General features: G+C 42.9%; 1 long non-coding RNA gene across 19 annotated transcripts; it reads right to left on the bottom strand.

The window, feature by feature from the left end:
* Positions 1-7,249: 7,249 nt before the first annotated feature.
* LOC127294250 (uncharacterized) lies at positions 7,250-15,127 on the bottom strand. Of its 19 annotated transcripts, none has more exons than XR_007846499.2 (14): positions 14,621-15,127; positions 14,392-14,519; positions 14,089-14,305; positions 12,808-13,900; positions 12,687-12,726; positions 12,117-12,163; positions 11,595-11,691; positions 11,377-11,488; positions 11,162-11,279; positions 11,007-11,068; positions 10,305-10,370; positions 8,544-9,325; positions 8,059-8,375; positions 7,490-7,712 (listed from the first exon to the last, which is right to left on the bottom strand). It is a non-coding gene; the product is annotated as an uncharacterized lncRNA (long non-coding RNA). The 19 variants fall into 19 exon arrangements; XR_007846490.2 differs by having other exon boundaries at positions 12,117-12,726; positions 12,808-12,873; positions 13,766-13,900; XR_007846491.2 differs by having other exon boundaries at positions 12,117-12,726; positions 12,824-12,873; positions 13,766-13,900.
* Between the last annotated feature and the right edge of the window lie 426 nt (positions 15,128-15,553).

Raw genomic sequence — 15,553 nt, 5'->3', positions numbered from 1 at the left:
CTATTCCTAGGAAGTTAGAAGATGGTTGGGAGCCCATCATTAAGATGAAGGTCAATGATTTTGATTGTAATGCTTTATCTGATCTGGGTGCAAGTATTTCCGTTATGCCTAAGAAAATCTATAATATGATTCACTTGCCACCATTGAAAAATTGTTATTTGGATGTTAATCTTGCTGATAATTCTACAAAGAAACCTTTGGGGAGGATTGATAATGTTCGCATTACGGTTAAAAATAACCTTGTCCCCGTTGATTTTGTTATCTTGGATATTGAATGCAATGCATCTTGTCCCATTATTTTGGGAAGACCTTTTCTTCGAACTATTGGTGCTATTATTGATATGAAGGAAGGTAATATTAAATATCAATTTCCTCTCAAGAAAGGTATGGAACACTTCCATAGAAAGAGAATGAAGTTACCTTTTGATTCTATTATTAGAACAAATTATGATGTTGATGCTTCATCTCTTGATAATACTTGATTCACACTTTCTGCGCCTAGCTGAAAGGCGTTAAAGAAAAGCGCTTATGGGAGACAACCCATTATTTTACTTCTGCACTTTTGTTTTATATTTGAGTCTTGGAAGTTGTTACTACTGTAGCAACCTCTCCTTATTTTTATTTTGTTGCATTGTTGTGCCAAGTAAAGTCTTTGATAGTAAAGATCATACTAGATTTGGATTACTGGGCAGAAATAGATTTCTTGCTGTCACGAATTTGAGTAGTATTCTCTGTAGGTAACTAAGAAAAATCTGCCAATTTACGTGAGTGATCCTCAAATATGTACGCAACTTTCATTCAATTTGAGCATTTTTATCTGAGCAAGTTAAGTGCTCCAGAAAAATTCGTCTTTACAGACTGTTCTGTTTTGACAGATTCTGCCTTTTATTTCGCATTGCCTGTTTTGCTATGCTTGATGGATTTCTTTGTTCCATTAACTTTCAGTAGCTTTATGCAATGACCAGAAGTGTTAAGAATGATTATGTCACCTCTGAACATGTGAATTTTTGATTATGCACTAACCCTCTAATGAGTTTGTTTTGAGTTTGGTTTGGAGGAAGTTTTCAAGGATAAAGAGAGGAGGATGATACAATATGATCAAGGAGAGTGAAAACTCTAAGCTTGGGGATGCCCCCGTGGTTCATCCCTGCATATTTCAAGAAGACTCAAGCATCTAAGCTTGGGGATGCCCAAGGCATCCCCTTCTTCATCGACAAATTGTCAGGTCACCTCTAGTGAAACTATATTTTTATTCCGTCACATCTTATGTGCTTTACTTGGAGCGTCCGTATGTTCTTGTTTTTGTTTTGTTTGAATAAAATTGGATCCTAACATTCATTGTGTGGGAGATAGACACGCTCCGCTGTTTCATATGAACACATATGTTCTTAGCTTTATTCTTAATGTTCATGGCGAAGGTTGAAACTGCTTCGTTAATTGTTATATGGTTGGTTCAGAAAATGTTGCATGTGGTAGTGGTATAATGAAATACTTGTAGATCATTGAGCTTTGATAATCTGATTCTTTGCAAACGTTTTGAGGTATTTAGATGGTAAGGCTTGTTGTTTAAGTAAGTTAAAATCGGTAGTGGATTGTTGTCTTTAAGCTTGTGCCGTACTACAAACTCTACTTAAATTGTTGAAGGTGTAGTTGGACTTGATAGCTTTCCATGTCTAAGAGTTCATCGTAATAACTAAGTTGTGCTGAAGGTCGAGGGAGCTAGCGGGGTACTTGTGCCGCCGTGAACGGCCCTACTTGGAGTAAATTTTAATCATGCTCTTAATGTTGAACCTGCTAGATGTTTGCAATAAGCTTGCGAGTTCTTTTTGACTAATGTTAAGCTACGGTTTTTGGCACTTCCACCATCCAAATTTGCTAGCCTCTTCGGTACTGTGCATTGCCTTTTGCTCACATTGAGAATTGTGCATACTTCGCCAGTACATCCAAACCCGTGGGAGGACTTTCTCTTGTTCTCCTACACATAAGCCATACATCTTCCTCAAAACATCCACTATACCTACCTACCACAGCATTTCCATAGCTGTTCCGAGATATATTGCCATGCAACTTCCATCTTACATTACATGACTTGTTGTCATTTATTATTTATATATTGCTTTGCATGATTCTATACAGCTGATGTGTGGTTTACCCATGTTACGCTAGATCATTGCACATCCTGCTACACTGGCAGAGGCATACAGTTTTATACATCATGTTTCATTCATTATGAGTTATTTGTACCAAAAAGTGTGTTTTCATATTAGGATGTTGCCCCTAAAAGTGAAAAGAGCCATGGAGGCCATCAAGAAGAGAAATAAAAAAAAGAAAAAAAGGGGAGAAAAAGAAAAAAAAAGGGGGGAAAGAAAAAAAAGAAAAGAAAAAGGGGGCAGCATTACTATCTTTTATCCACACTTGTGCTCATGTTTTAGCACCTGCAGTATTCATAGTCATCATTTGTGCTCATGTTTAGCACCTATACTCCATATGAGAGAGTTTTCATGTTTTACTAGTATAACTATGTGGGGAATTTACACTATAGAACTTGGGTTGTATATTCCAATGATGAGCTTCCTCAAAAGTGATCTAGGTCTTCGTGAGCAACCAAGTTGGATGCACCCCCACTAGTTCCATTGGAGAGCTTTCATACACATATAGCTCTATGTGCATCCGTTGCATGGCAATCACTACTCCTCGCATAGCTTCGATTATAAGACTTCCTCTTGTCTAATGATCACTTATAGCTTTGTGAGACTTTCTTTCATTGGCCTTCCAAACTCCCATTAACATTCTTTATGCCATAACATCCTGGTGCCAATACCAAATGCTTGCGCTCACCGGTTGAGTAGGCTTCGAAACAGTTGATTCATGACGTTCATGTTTAATTTTACTTGACTGAATCCTTCTTTGTTGTGAAAATTTACTTGATGCTTGGAATGAAGGATAGAACTTCTACACTGGATACTTAAAACATCTCTAATGAACTTTGTACGGTTTCATGTCTTTAAAGCAATAGTTCATGAAAACTTTTAGCTTGTTTAACTCTTGCATTATCATCTCTTATATCAATTATAGATATTTGCTTTGAATAATTTGATCTCAGCTCATGTGCTTTACAATAGTATTGATCAAGATTATAATAGCATGTCACTTCAGAAATTATCTTTGTTATCATTTACCTACTCGAGGACGAGTAGGAACTAAGCTTGGGGATGCTTGATACGTCTCAAACGTATCTATAATTTCTTATGTTCCATGCTACTTTTATGATGATACACACATGTTTTATACACACTTTATGTCATATTTATGCATTTTCAGGCACTAACCTATTGACAAGATGCCGAAGAGCCAGTTGCTATTTTCTGCTGTTTTTGGTTTCAGAAATCCTACAAAGGAAATATTCTTGGAATTGGACTAAATCAACGACCAGGGTCTTATTTTTCCACGAAGCTTCCAGAAGACCGAGGGGGATACGAAGTGGGGCGACGAGGCGCCGCCACACTAGGGCTGCGTGGCCCAAGGGGGCCCGCACCGCCCTAGCGTGTGGCCCCCTCGTTAGCCCCCCGACTCTGCCCTTCCGCTTATAAAAAGTCTTCGTCGCGAATACCCCAGTACCGAGAGCCACGATACGGAAAACCTTCCAGAGACGCCGCCGCCGCCAATCATATCTCGGGGGATTCAGGAGATCGCCTCCGGCACCCTGCCGGAGAGGGAAATCATCTCCCGGAGGACTCTTCATCGCCATGATCGCCTCCGGAGTGATGTGTGAGTAGTTCACCCCTGGACTATGGGTCCATAGCAGTAGGTAGATGGTTGTCTTTTCCTCATTGTGCTATCATGTTAGATCTTGTGAGCTGCCTATCATGATCAAGATCATCTATTTGTAATGCTACATGTTGCGTTTGTTGGGATCCGATGAATATGGAATACTATGTTATGTTGATTATCAATCTATCATATATGTGTTGTTTAAGATCTTGCATGCTCTCCGTTGCTAGTAGAGGCTCTGGCCAAGTTGATACTTGTAACTCCAAGAGGGAGTATTTATGCTCGATAGTGGGTTCATGCCTCCATTTAATCTGGGACAAAGTGATGTGAAAGTTCTAAGGTTGTGGATGTGCTGTTGCCACTAGGGATAAAACATCAATGCTTTGTCTAAGGATATTTGTGTTGATTACATTACGCATCATACTTAATGCAATTGTCTGTTGTTTGCAACTTAATACTGGAAGGGGTGCGGATGCTAACCTGAAGGTGAACTTTTTAGGCATAGATGCATGCTGGATAGCGGTCTATGTACTTTGTCGTAATGCCCAATTGAATTTCACACTACTCATCATGATATGTATGTGCATTGTCATGCGCTCTTTATTTGTCAATTGCCCAACTGTAATTTGTTCACCCAACATGCTATTTCTTATTGGAGAGACACCACTAGTGAACTGTGGACCCCGGTCCATTCTTTACATCGAATACAATCTACTGCAATACTTGTTTTTACTGTTCCTCGCAAACATCATTTTCCACACTATACATCTAATCCTTTGTTTACAGCAAGCCGGTGAGATTGACAACCTCACTGTTACGTTGGGGCAAAGTACTTTGATTGTGTTGTGCAGGTTCCACGTTGGCGCCGGAATCCCTGGTGTTGCACCGCACTACACTCCGCCACCAACAACCTTCACGTGCTTCTTGACTCCTACTGGTTCGATAACCTTGGTTTCTTACTGAGGGAAAACTTACTGCTGTACGCATCACACCTTCTTCTTGGGGTTCCCAACGGACGTGTGCCTCACGCGTATCACCCCCCGCCAGTGATGGCCTGCCCCATTTGCTGCAACATCATCGGACGCCCCCGAGTAGGACAGTTGGCCGACGCATGCCCTTCACGGCTGCACAGAACGCACACCGGCTCATTGGGGCACTCCGATTGGAAGTGGCCCTCCCTTCCACATCAGAAGCATTCGCCTCCCACGGCCCCCGTGGCACTCCCGGCCTCGGCCTTGTTCTTGCCCTTGCTCTTCGAGTTGGGAGGCGCCCCCTGCCCACCCCCCTTCTTGTTGTACCTGCCGGCCTGCCCACCTCCGGCGCCGCCGTTGCCGCCACGGCCACCCACGTAGGCTTGCACCTGCCCCTTGGCCCGGGTCGCCTTTTCCTCGCGCAGCCGCTTAATGCATGTGTTCATCTTTCCTTGTACATAAGCCTCTTCTGTCAAGCCAAAAAGGTGTGTCGTAGTGCCGCAAAGTTAACCCTGATTGCCTTTTACAAGTTGTACTGTCCTGTGGAAAAGGCTAGTCTCAGCATGTTATCCCGAGGTCACATGTTAAACAACCTGATGCAGTACCAAGTAGTACGCACACGTCGGTCCTGTAGTTCGGCTCTTCTGTCAGCTGCACCCGTCTACTGTGTACACAGTACAAAGTTTAAGTATTTCTGACCATTCCTATGTTTTACTAACGGTTAACCAATAGATATTGCCACATCAGATGCACCCGTGTACACACTACAATTTTACACTTTGCTAGATGTGCCTACCCCTAAAATTTCAGAGTAATTTTGTCCATTCCTATGTTCTACTAGTACTAACCGTTAACGAACAGCCCACATTACTACATAAGCTCTTACTTGTTTTAGTTCATGACATAGCTGAAATCCCTGGCAATGAGTCCTAAACATGGTTTCATCGTAGTTGTCATGAACAATGGCTCAAGAATCTTCATCTTTTCAGGGCATCTCCAGCGGCACGACGCATTTGGGACGTCCAAACGGACGCGTCGTGTCTGTTTGCGTCGGCAAATGGTCGAAACCGTCCGGGCGTCCGTTTGCGTCGGGGGTGGCTCCAGCGGCACGACGCATAATTTTTTTTTTCATTCATACGCCATAATTTACATGATAAAAAGGACATAAAAAAGCCAGAAATGTGTGCTAAAATACGCGCTGTCTACTGGTCGTCGTCGCTGACGAGGTCAATCAGCTGCGGCGTCAGCCATGGAAGCTCGTACGCCGGCGGTGGAGGAGGTACCGCCGCACGGGCAGGAGGATGTGGCCAGGGATCCCACGCTGGAGCAGCAGGCGGAGCGCGGACGTTGGAACGCGTCGGCGTGGCCGGAGGAGTCGCCGGCCTCCCCTGCGCGAGCGCTGACTCGCGGAGCTGGATTGCGAGCCCGTCCCACAAAGCGAGCTCATTGAGCTCGTCCTGCTCGCTGTTGGTCAGTGCCATGGCAATGGCCTCCTCCTCTGAAATGTCCGGCGGCTGGGTCTCCGGATCCCACGCCGGTACGCCGTCGTCGTGGTCGTACTGCGGCATGGTCACGTCGCCGTCCTCGTCCTCGTCGCCGTCCCCGTCCACGTCCTCGTGGTCGTTCTCTTCTTTTTCGGCGGCGATCTCGCGCTCGAAGTAGTCTACGTCGGCGAGGTAGGCAGCGCGGCGCCGCGCGTCGAACTGCCATGTCCCGAAGGAAATCCAGTTGTAGGAGTTTAGCGCGTACGCCGGATCCTCCCGCAGATCCGGCGGCAAGATCGCTCGGCGGCGGCGCACCTCGTGGTCGTTCTTCGTCTTCCGGAACGGCCAGCATTTCTTCCCCATGGCGTCGGTGTGGTGGATACTGTGGGATTTTGGTAATGGTTTTGGTCGGGGAAATGGGCGCCGGCAGCGTCCCTTTAAGAGGCTCTGACGCCATCTTGCCTTCAATGGCCTGCCAGTGCAACGCCTACTAGCTGCGCACGCTCGCGGAAGCCGAGGCACGCCATTAACGCGGCCCCTGCAAAGGCTGCAGCGCGCCGCCTAGAAGTAATGCCGCGGAAGACGAAGCAGTTGTGCCGCTGCCGGGTGGGCCCGTGCGAGGACCGAGCGGGCACTTTGCGCGTCCGCGCAGCGTCCTCCGAGACGCAAACCTGACGCATATTTGGGCCAGGTTTGCGTCTCCGCGGACGGTCCGGTCACTTTACATCGCCCCGCTGGAGGTGGTGCCAGATGCATTTCCGGCCACGGCGGACACAAACGGTCGCTCACGTCGCGGCGCTGGAGATGCCCTCACCTACAAAATTCCACTGGTCCGGAAAAGTGTCCTGACAATGAACATTTGTGTCGGTAGACGAGACGGCAATGTTTAGAAAAGGAGTGTGATGACTGATGAGATTGGGAACTGTCCTGTGTCTACTGTAACCCTTCTTCAGGCCTTTGTTTTGCGACTATTGCAGCACTAACCATCATCATCATTGTCATGATCCTGGTTTGATGATTTGGTTCACCTGCCACATGTGCATCTGATTACCCCTTTCCACAACCACGAGCCCCCGTTCACACTTGGTGAGCAGCGGTTTGTGTTCTACAAGATTTAGATGTGCGCCTTGGCGCACGATCCCGTGGAGCTCATGCCGATGTTCATTCTGTATAACGGCGATAAAATTTAACCGTCAATATGATAATATATTTCTTAGGTTTTACAAAACGATATTGTTATGATACATCACAAGAAACTACAAATGGAGCAACAAACACTTGCATATAACTAAGAAAATAGAGAAATACATTATAGTAACTAACATTCGATGAAAATAGTATTATAGGGTTCTATGGAAGAAACAACAAAATAAACATCTACAAAAGTTGCCTATGGACCTTGTTAGCGTTACTGCCGACCCGTCATAGCCATGGGGCGTCAACCGGAATCCCGAGTCAGGCGCACGTCCCCGGCCTTGTAAATGGCCTGTAAGCCACAATATTGAGTATTTATAGAACTTGATAATAATTAAGCAACATCAAGCGTGGCTTAAACAGTCCAATAGAAAATGGTTGCCATCGATTGAAAATGATGCAAACGGTGATGTTCTAATCTTTAGAAAGGCCAATGTATGGTGAATTCTAAGAAATTGTACATAATCAAAGAAATTAACGTGCGATAGTTCCAATAAAACACTTAGAATTCACCAAATAGCCTAAAATGAATATGAAAAGCATTCCTTTTCCACATAGTGTGGTTCAGAACCAACAGTAACAGGGGAACTGATCATCTTCTTGGAGTCGGACTCCAATTTGTATGGATATATACTGACCGTATGGATCTCCTTAGCTGCTTGAACGGTGAACTGCCACATGTGAGAGTTAGCGCCGTCAGCTCAATAAGCACGACCTGATATTGTATTTCAGATCAGCCTCTCATATAGGGTATCTTGAATAATCTTCCGAATCCAATCAACATGCCTGCATACATTGTGTATGAAAGTATTCCTGGTCTTGCTAAGTCGGTTTATCTGCTTGTCTTTGTTAGTCACCTGTTGCAGGAGACACCGATCAGAGTTCTCAGCTCTGTATCTCCAACTTCTCGCTAAGTTGTTTAATTTGTTCATCCATGTGATCCATTATCCACTTGCTGGTAGGAGAAGAACAAAATAGCAAGAAGGGAACAAACACAAAACAGGTAAGAAAGAACCAAGAGGGTACACTTATCAGAAACAAAGCATGAAAATGCAATGAAGAATAACATGTATATAGGCTATGGATAAATACATGGCGGTACAAGGGGAAGAAAGGAAAATACCTGACAAAGAAACTATCTCAGCGATGGCTAGCAGTAGCACTCCTGAAACAAACGAAACCGAAGTTTACTCTGTATCCCAAATATATATAGAGCTATGCTAAGAAATATGATATAGCCAAATGAAACATCACTGTAAAAAGCATAAAGGGCAGGCAAGATAGGCTGACAATAAAGAGACAAAAAAAGGCGCCTAAAAATGGAAAATAGATGATACGGCATGCAATTGAATGAACCCAAGCCAGCTAAGCAACAATAACACAAACCAAAAAAAACATATCTTCCAATAACTCCTATCCTTTGCAATAAACAGAAACACAAGGATATAGGATACAATTGTGTCCCACTAAGAGAGGACGACACGTTGCACAAACAAAAATATGGACACTGTGATTTTACTAAATTATGATGCACTACATCCAAAGCCACATAAACTGATAAACCAAGTATAGTAGTACAACAGTGAGAACAAACCGTCCCACTAACCATCGGCAGTAATATAATGCAGTACTTTAATGGCAAACCTAGTTTGCTCTGGTAGCAAAACAATACGCACTGACAATTTATTTATATAGTACATTTTTTCCTGCTCTCATCTAACAGTGTTCTTATATCACAGACTATGTGAAACAACCTGCATGGAACCAAGTGCATCGTCGCGTTAAAGTTATGCAAACCTTCACACAGATCAAGAAACAAAACTCGTTAGCGTTTAGACGCTAATGCTGTACAAGTCGGACCAAGCCGTCCAACCAAATCTCACAATTTGATACTCCATGGAAATCCTGGAACATGTTCTACAACTTACATTTAGAGACTAATTCGAAATCATGGACATTAGGCATCAAGCACATTTAGAGACTAATCAATAACTCAGGATTTGTGTCAAAGTTCAGTGTCCTAAGGCATTAAGTACAATGGAACGTGCCGCTCTGTGGAGCGCCAAACCAAGAATCAAAATAATAACTACAGAAGAAAATGGAACTTGCCAAGTACCTAAAAATGATAATGTAGTTTACATCAAAGTTTACAGAGAAAAGTGTGTTTTTTCCTCCTCAATTCTGGAGCATATAAGAATACCAAGACATACATTTTAAAAAATTCCTGGAGGGTCGTATAGAATTTATGACAAAAGAGACAAAATGCAATTGGTTCTTGAACCACCACATGACTTCACGTGGCGATATTTTTTCTACCAGATTTTAACATTGCAAACTTGTATTATTTTCTAAATATAATTTAATAGATAATACTTCCACGGATTGTATATGCCAACAATTTAGTGGCACAATTTGATTGTGTCCTTTTCGAGTTTCTAAACCTGCTCACAATAGTCAAAGGTTGACTAATGAAAAACGAAAAGTAATAAGTTGCTTGGCTTATATAGAATTTGGCTAGAAGAGACAGAAATGATTTTTTTTTCAATCCCCACACTACTTGATTTGGTGGCAATATTTCCATCAGATTCCTATGTACAGAAAGGTGCACTCTCGAAATATTAGTGAATAAGGCTTTCGGTCTCTTATGATTGATTAGAGTACCCATTGGAAGCTAAACAATTATTACTTGGATTACTACTTTCCAAAGAAACAAATATATTAAACATGAGATATAATTTATCACCTCAAGTTGATTGGGACTTCGCATATATACTTCAGTTAGGAGATCCAACAACAGTTTCAGTTGTCTTTAGATCCGAATTATGCAAGGAAATCACATACTCAAAAAGTAACCAAGATGGGAGTTCAACCTTTAAATCTTTACCTTACAAATGAGGTGCATGTCCGGAGCTGAGACTGAGAGCAGATCAATTTGATGTTTCCCATGAACCTGCATTTTCATATTTTTGCTAATGCAATCCGATACAAAATCTGCAGTATAGGAGATAACTATTCCATGAGTAATTCATGCGTTTTTTTTTTGCACCAGCATACATAATTATTTCGTTTAGTACCAGATGAATCTGTACCACGTAGGAAAATAATGAAATGCGAGAATATAGATATAAGCAAATTTCAGTGGAGAAAGGAAAGATCCCATTTTGCACTATTGTTCAAATCATAAGTACAGAGTTACCAGCCTGGAGAGACCAATCTTCTATTCCACTTCCAAATGCTAGACTGGTTGGCAAAGTAACTAATACTGAATATTTAGCATACTTAGCTACCATTATTTGAGCTACACAACCAGAATGTTAAATCATAACTACTGGTGATCTGCTGTTGCACGATTACAAATAAATCTAATTCAGGCGAGATGAGTTATTACTACTTGCTGATGTTACGATCATAATTCCAGAACATTGTGACAACCAGGAGTCATGCTTCCATGAGTACTCAAGTGGCCATGAGGTGGTTAAAAATAAGATAGCCCGGTTGAGAAGCTAATAAAACGTATAAAACTATTAACTACATGATTCATTTCCTATGAAATTTAGAAGGCACCGTAGAAACAAATTATACCTACAATCTGATAATGTTCACCCTCCATCCATAAATAGTTTGTTCATGGTTCAGATCAATCTACACCTGCACGAACATCACAAAGCTAGCATACATGAGCCCATAGTAGTAAAATTGAAGAACTATATTTAACTTCTAGGCAGAAGATGCATATGATACCTTCACTCCATTTTAGAGGAGAACAAAGCTCTCACATATAAACAGGAAATTTATACTCGTTAGAACAACACCCATTTTCTCTTTAACCATGAGCTATTGGGGGCAGATGGACTGTGATCTGTATGGAAAAATGGGCATTGGTAATATGAATAATGGTTATTGCAAAGAGCATGGAGAGAAGGTGATAAAATATTAAAAAAAATATAGCAACAAACCTTGCAGTAGTCAATGTGCAAATACAGTGATGGAACATTACACTTAACTGAATCTTCACAAATCACAAGAAGCAATTTTAAAACTGAGAAATCGTACAGTATTAGCACAGATCTGTACAATAGCCACAGAAAAATCATTAGATTTCTCATTGGATTTAAATCATAGAACTATACAAAAATTAAATTAGGAAGAGAAAGAAAGAGGTGGTAGCATGTACAGCAGCAGAGGCATGACCAGATGCGGCGTCCACCAACACCCCTTGCCGTGGACGCCTAGTCCTCAGGCTCCAAAGCGCCAACCTCTGCCGAGGCTTGCTGCTCCAGAGAGAGAGAGAGAGAGATCACAGACTCACCAACAAAGTGGGATATTATTCTAAAACTCCTATCATCTTGGTTAATCTGCACCACTCAGGTGTTTTGACATGTCAATTTTTGTTCTTATAGGTTGTTCAAAGATATTTCAGGTAAGTGTCAGTTCAAAATTCAAATTTTAAGATCATAATAAGTGGACTAACAAATCATCCGGATGTGGTTGATAAAAGCTAAAGCTGGAATATAAGATGCAATACTTATACACAAGTAGCAGCACCTTGATACCTAGGTTCTGGACCATATATAAATTGGGATATGTACCTACTGTATGGGGCATCTCTGAGAGTTAGTATGGTGATTATTTATAACAAATCTCCAGAATGAAGGGAGTGGCAGTGAAATAGAGAAAGCTTATAATAGCTATTTACCTGAATTAAATCAAAGAGAACAGAGGATGAAGTAGTGCTGTTGAGATCTGCAATGAACCAAATCCACACAGGATTGTTAGATAATCTTGCTGATAGTCAAATTGCTTTCAAAATTTGACATAGTGAAATGTTTCAGTCCCACAGAATACTGAAAACCAACACCTACCCTATAAAATAATAAGTGGACCTACTCAAGCACTCTTTAAATTGAAATAATAGGACGATCCATACAGCTGGATGTATGGGAACAAAGAAGAAATACAGCCCGGGCGATTTATCATTCCCTGGTGCGAGCAGAGAAACAATGTGATATGCTTCTGAGAGATCTATGTAATGAGCACATGATCAAACTGAGAAACAAAAAATCAATCAAATAAAAAAGGATTGAGAGCATGACCATCTCTGTAGTTTTCCTATCCTAGAAAAAGGCAGAGAGCGAAACCAGAACTTATTTAGATCACGGCACAAAGAATAATCAAAATCATAAAGCATTTCTAAAAACAAAGGAGAATACTGAAGAATGATAAATATACTAAGTAATACCAATTGTAGTCTTTTGCCCAAAGTCACCTGGTCCACTGGACAAGATCACCAAGGCTGCAGACAAATCCTATAAGCATTGGCAAGGTACCAGAAGTGTTATCTGGTTGATGTAAATTGATATGCTCGAGTGATTTACTCTTCATCTTACCGGTAGAAACTTTTACCTCATAACCAAGAAAAACCAAAGCTGATTTTCATATCAGGGAAATCCAACCTTTAAACAAAGAACAGTAAACTGTAAGATCACAATTGATATGCATGAGAGATGGATTTAATTTTAATTTAATGCACGTCCAAATTGGGAAAATAATGCAGTGATAACTCAGTTTCTAAAGAAAAGTAGCTCAGACTTTTTATTTAGCAAGGAGGCACCAACATGTCAGCACTATAGTGGTCCCTACATATAGGATAATGACACCAATTATATTTGTTAGAAGAATCAAGTGTATACCATATGGATGAACCCTGTATACCGCAAAGAAAAAGCAACACATAGAATAGAATTAGCATAAAAAAGTATGTCAGATTAATAGGCCATCTAATACCGAAGTATAATTGGCCTGACTAACTAATGTACTCAGCTAAAAGCTGCAGAATAGACCAAAGGAGGGTAAATTCCAAAACTGAACTGGCATTTGGATGTCTAGGAATTGTTGGTAAGAGGAAGAAGGAAATATTGATCTTATAGAATTGAGCATCAGTCAGTTGTCAATTTAGTCAAAATTGTAGGATTATCTCAAGCTGTGTTTCTTTCTAAAACTACGGATCATTCACATACGTTAATTGCAACACAGACTGCAGGCTGTGCACTACCATCAAGCAGAGATAATGTATATTTAGAGAATTAATAAACCCATTCCTTGATATCCTTTCTGGTGTAATTTCTTCTCCAAGCTGCTCCAACAGCTCCGTTGCTATGAACAGCAGTCAAACATTAAAAGACCAGGGCCTCCCTTGCTAATGAGTAATGAATGTTTTAGACGCTGCAGTGCACAAGCATGGAGATGGCCATGTAAGTTGCAACCAGCTAGAATGCGGTGCAAGACATGAGAAAAGTGACATCTCTAGTGGCAGAAAATTAACAAGGATCACATTCAGAAACTTACAACATGGTGAGCCTCTCAAAGCAACTTGCCTAAATGAAGTTTTTTAACTGAATATAAAATACCGAGTTTGCACTATGGTTCAAAGCATGAAGGTCCTCAAAGAGCAAGATTTAGTCACAATCTCGCACTGCCAAACTGATTCAAGTAAGAAGTGATATAGTGAATAATTAGCACAATCAGCACCTGCAAAACTCTAGATACCGATTCATAATTTTTGTAGATCATTTATGTACTTATTATCTTCCTTTAGGTTGCACATATTAAGTGCAGAGGTCATGGACTCTGCAAGATGTGAAGAAAAAACTGCAGAGTGAGGGGCTCACTTTGGTATGCAGGTTGAGTTGCTCGAAGACAGGCTTGAAGGATATGGTTCTCATATCGCAAAAGCAAGCACCTCTGTGGGCCTCTTCTTCCACCTCCATCACCCTTTCTTCTTCCCCTTCCCATCTCCGTCCCTTCTTCCCCTCCCACCTCCATCACCCTTTCTTCTTCCCCTTCCCATCTCCCTCGTTATCAGCAGCCAATCACCCAACACAAGAACTGGATGCACATGCAAAAAGGTAAGAGAAATTTGCCTCAAAATCTAGGGAAAATTGTGGCAAAAAAATAATCTGGAAAGGAAATACCACACAATCGTCACCCTCTCCAGCAGTGCAGCGGCCGTGCTTCACTTGTTGGAGCAGATCTGTGCTCTTTCTTTGTGTCCTCTTCTATCTCCAATCACCCTTTCTTTTTCCCTTTCCCATCTCACTCACTAGCAACAAAAAATCACCCAAACAACTGGATTCACAAGGAGAAAAAGCAAGAGCGGGGGAGAGAGGGATAGAAAGGGAGAGGTGGAGAAACCTGGCTGACCTTGGCTCACTCTGATAGGGTTTGGTACCGGATCGTTTTCCTCCCATTGAGCACGGAGATGAGGAAGAGGGCTGCGCTGCTCTTTATGCCTACTCGTGGTCTCCACCCCACCGCTGCACCTCGATCTGCAGCCAATGCAAGGCCACGACCAAGACGACGACCGCATCACGCGATGGTGGCTGCGGCTGCGGGTATGGCTAGGCGGCCGGCGCTCCACCGGTGGCGCCGCACCGCCACCCCCCACGCGCTCGCCCCGTTCTTGCACTCCATCGGCGGCGCCGCTCCTGCGCTCTCGCTGAGGGCTGGCCGATGCGCTGTTCGCCGGCAGCTCGCACTCCACCGGCGGCGCTGCTCCAGCGCCGCGGACTGGGACGGAGAGAGGAGAGAGGAGAGACGCAAGAGGATTGGGTGGTGGGCTGGTGGCTGCTAGGGTTTGGGAGGAGAAATCGTGGGAGAGTGAGGGGATTGGGGGAGGACGAGCAGGGATGGGGATTGGGTGAGGACGCTCGCGAGTGGGGATTGGGGAGGCAGCCAACCAAATCCCACCCGCAGTGACTGAAGTGCGGGCCCGGACGAAGGTGGGACCCACTTGCAGCCGGAGACGGGTAAAAAAGGGCCATTGCACGGGGTTAGCTAGTGAGAGAAGGGCCAAAATAAACGGTTCAGATGCATCTTATGGGGAGATTGGACGGTCCAGAATCGAGGATCGCTGTGAGAGCCCCATGGAGGTGCAGCAATTATACCTTTAGATTCTTGTTCTGTTGCTCTGCCTGTGCAGCGTCGTCGGTCAGGTCTGTGTGAATGATGTGTCGAATGGCAGCTAGCTGCTGTTGCTGTTCGAGTGAGCTATGTCGCTGGCCCCCTTCTCACATTGTTTGCGTGGCACCGTGACGTTGCTGAAACGTCACGATCACGTCATTTGGGAGGACCCAG

This window comes from Lolium perenne, chromosome 4, assembly GCF_019359855.2.
Source record: "Lolium perenne isolate Kyuss_39 chromosome 4, Kyuss_2.0, whole genome shotgun sequence".
Lineage (NCBI taxonomy): Eukaryota > Viridiplantae > Streptophyta > Magnoliopsida > Poales > Poaceae > Lolium > Lolium perenne.
The sequence above is the reverse complement of the archived record's forward strand: the minus strand, read 5'-3'. Positions and strand labels throughout refer to the sequence as shown.